General features: G+C 37.7%; 1 long non-coding RNA gene across 1 annotated transcript in view; it reads right to left on the reverse strand.

Annotated features, from left to right (window-relative positions):
* Window positions 1-318: 318 nt before the first annotated feature.
* LOC107836454 (uncharacterized) overlaps window positions 319-3,782 on the reverse strand; it is a 27,314-nt gene continuing 23,850 nt past the window's right edge. The window contains exons 2-3 of the long non-coding RNA XR_001662356.1: window positions 1,072-1,161; window positions 319-985 (exon numbers count right to left, since the gene is read on the reverse strand). This is a non-coding gene — a long non-coding RNA (uncharacterized LOC107836454). The remainder of the gene's footprint in view (window positions 986-1,071; window positions 1,162-3,782) is intronic.

Below are 3,782 nucleotides of genomic sequence, written 5' to 3' on the forward strand. Positions count from 1 at the left end.
CTGATTATATGTAATCATCTCTGTGGGGAAGAGATTTAAGTCATTTAGTGGAGAAGTTGATAAAGCCAAATGCAATGAAGCAAAATCAAACCTACTCAAGAAATAGTAATAAAATTAGGAAGAACTAGGACAACTAATGGGCCTCGTCTGTTTCTTCCGATTGCGAGAGGACAGGCGAGAGGATGTCAAGACAATACATGTCAGTGGAGGAGTGTCTTTGAGCTATCACAGCAGCAAAACATCCACCATATGCATGTCCCACAGGACTCTCCTTGCCCGGGTTAAAAACACTTTTATAAAAGACAACAGAATCATTTATTGAACTGACATGAAAATTTAATACTAAAAGGCATTCCCATGTTGTTTCACATTGTCTTTTCAAATGGCCTGATAGGCCTTTATTGTTCCCATGTTGCTTTTATTATCTGGGGGTGGAACGTGTTTCGTTTCACTTTGTGTGTCGAGTTTCCCTTTCCTTCCTCAGCACTCCCTTCTGTTGCCTCTCTCCATTTCTTCCCCCTGCTCATGGCCTCCATCTGTTTCTCCAAGCATACGACTTACTCTTGTTTTCCCCTTTTTCTGTGGCTTTACCATCATCCCCGGGAGATTTTGACATGATATTAAGTTATAGTTACAAGGCAATACTGTGATGTTGTTCCTCAGGGAAATCTCTCAGCTCTGGAGTATGACATTTTTACTAGAGGAGGCAGGTGTCTGCCTTGCTGAACCAAACAACGGTATATTTAATTTTCAAAATGGATATGTAGTACCACATTAGAGCCACTAGGGATTATCGTTCTGGGATGAAAGAATCCACATTTTCCTTTCTGCCTTAGCCCAAGAGGATGGTAATTCATTGACAAAATGAGCTATGATGCCAACAATGACAGGCGTGGGCATAACCAGGTGTTGCCTTGCGATACTGACATTAAATTTATGTCTCTCATCGCACAGTGAGAGCGTTGTCTTTACCAGCTGCTGCAACCTTGTGAGGAGAAAGTTAAGAGGTTTTAATTAGGAGTAAGAGTGTTGTTAATTACACATTCATTCAATCTTGCATAACTGTCTTACCGAGAACCTCTTTCTGCCATTTGACTCCTCCTGCTCTCCTTTCTTGTCATTCCAATACCAATTTAAGTGCCAGAGAATTTACTCCGTTGCCTACTGGGAAAGGGAAAGCAAATTTGTTAATTTGATGTATTGCACTCCCTACTCCCTTCATGCCTCCCCTTTACCCATCTCCCACACCGTTCAGCATACTTTCATCTTTGATCTAGGACCCCCATGAGGAGGCGCATTTAAAAGACCAGACCCCTGGCAGCTTGCTCTGATGGCCTGGATTTAAGTGATTCGACAGTATGTTCGGCAGATTACTCCCTTAAACAACTTGGGGAACAATGAGTGGAAAAAATTCGCATGAAAAGCACCTGGGTTCATTACTCTAACTAATTTAATTTTTCCCTTTTGTACAAACGAGATGATGAGGTCATAACTCAACATAGAAACCTGAGAAAGAGGCTGTTCCTGCTGTCAGGTTGATAAAGACATGTAATATGCTTAAGTTCCCCAGATACATGAGAGGAGGAGGACTTTAATCTTCCAGTATAACGTAGCCAAGTCTCATTAATATTCATTCATGGGTAAAACATACCTTAGCTGTGCTATTAATGTCCATTCACAGCCAACTGGTGCCATAGTACAGTAAACATAAGGGGTTATAATCCTCAACTGCAATGTTACTTTCACTTTACAACAAATATGCATGGAATTATTAGATAGCCATGGCTCAGCCTGGATGACTTTTACATATTCAGAATCCCAATGACGGTGGTTGAAAATGAGGTGATGGAGGAATTTCAGGGTAAACCTGTTAATTCTTGTCTTTTGTATTATGTATGCTTAAACATTACAATGACATAATACATAATACGATGCCTCCTTATAACTTTCAAGATTACATACTGGAAAATAACCCACTTTGGAAATGTTCTTATTTTGTCATCAGAAAGTAATATTCATCTTTTGGTGAAAGTTCAATGAACTATCAGTATAAATAGGATGCAGAAGCCAAAATTAACGTACCTCTTGTCAATTACAATTTTTTATTTTTTTTTCAGATGAGGGGTTAACTTGGTTTAGGCTGAGTATAACTTTTAGTGATGCTGTACCATGTTTAACTGTTTAAGCTGTTAAACATGCATAGTAAAGTAGCAGGGACTGGGCTTATACTGATAGAGTGGCTGACAGCTGGTGTACCACCTGTACACTGACAACTGATTCAGTCACACACAGAGAAAATAATATTGGATAGAAATAAAAGTACAATTGAAGATAAGGAGAGAGGAAGATTTGAAATTGATGAATTAACACAATTTCTAACACTTGCCACAAAACATATTTTCTGAAACTGAAAGTTAAATTAATTTCATTCTTCTTCTCAAAGAGGCTGTAGAATGTAAAGCAGAAGAAAATAGAAAACAAAACATTGGAAAAAATCAACATCTCAATTCATGGCAGATCTAAACATTTAAAATGCCACCGCGATCTATTTTTCAAAGGTCATTGGTGGGTTTTAAATTAAATTATAAATATCAAAGCTACGAGTGAAGAAAAGCATGATCTTCGGTTCTAGCTATAAAAAAAACATTGACATTTTAATAAGCTGAAAGTTATGTACTATCTTCTCCCTCTAAACGGAAGAAACAAATATCGCAGATTATTAGCCGAGGGAAAATGTTACTATGGGCAACAATTTTTGGGAGCATTGCGGTAGCTTTCATTCCGATTTGGTATAAACAGGATCACTCCGGTCCCAAAGTTATCTGAACAAAGGTGGGTATTAAACATAGTACTCAGAATGCTTTTATGTTGAATGAAAGCTGTGGCAAACCAGTGGGAGGGTGGCTGGATAAAAGTGCAGGTCTAGAGACAGCTACTGTTGGAAGAATCATGCTGGGAGTTACTAAAAGCTTATCTGAGAAACCAAAGAAAGGATAGATTAAGTAAGTCAGCAGTTTGTAGCCAGCCAGTCTGAATCAACTGTTTTATTAGCTCTTCGCTGACAGAACACCATATAAAAAAATAATCTATTGAGTACCTGGTTTCCTATTTTTGTTTGTTGTTCATTTACCTTCCTCTGCACTCAACCATCAGGGCACTAATCATGTTGATGTCTGTGACTCAACTGTTTCCCGTGATTTGGTCAGGATCAAGTTGTTCTTCTTTTTCTTCTCGTGGGCTAACTAGTTGTTCTCTCCTGGACTAGAGTCGTGCATTTCATCGTAGTTTCAAGCATTTGCATTTACAGTTCTTTTGTTATATTTAGATGTTTAATGTTGTTTAGTTTGTTCTTTTTTAAATGCAACTAAAGCATGTTTTGTTTCTTTTGAACATCACCTTTGGCTATAATAAATGTATGAAACCATAATAACTGGCATACACCAGAGTATATGCCAGTTGTTATTCCTAAACATGTATCCCAAATTACACATTGGGCTATTTTTTAAAACCGATTTCAGTATTAAAGGGTAACTAACACCCCTGTATAACCCTGCCAGTGGTACACTGAGAGGGTTTTAGATGAAATAATGCAGAACTAAACAAATGTATATGTCACAATTACCACAGAAACATAAAGACAAAACCCTAAACAACCTATATAGAGATTATCAGCAAAAAATAAAAAGTTGATTTGGGGTTAGTTACATTGTAAATACTTAAATTGTGAATCATCTCTGGTTTATGTTTGATTCACACGTCAAGTTTCTCTCCGGCGGCTATAA

The sequence above is a fragment of the Poecilia formosa genome, unplaced genomic scaffold (assembly GCF_000485575.1).
Source record: "Poecilia formosa unplaced genomic scaffold, Poecilia_formosa-5.1.2 Scaffold60, whole genome shotgun sequence".
Lineage (NCBI taxonomy): Eukaryota > Metazoa > Chordata > Actinopteri > Cyprinodontiformes > Poeciliidae > Poecilia > Poecilia formosa.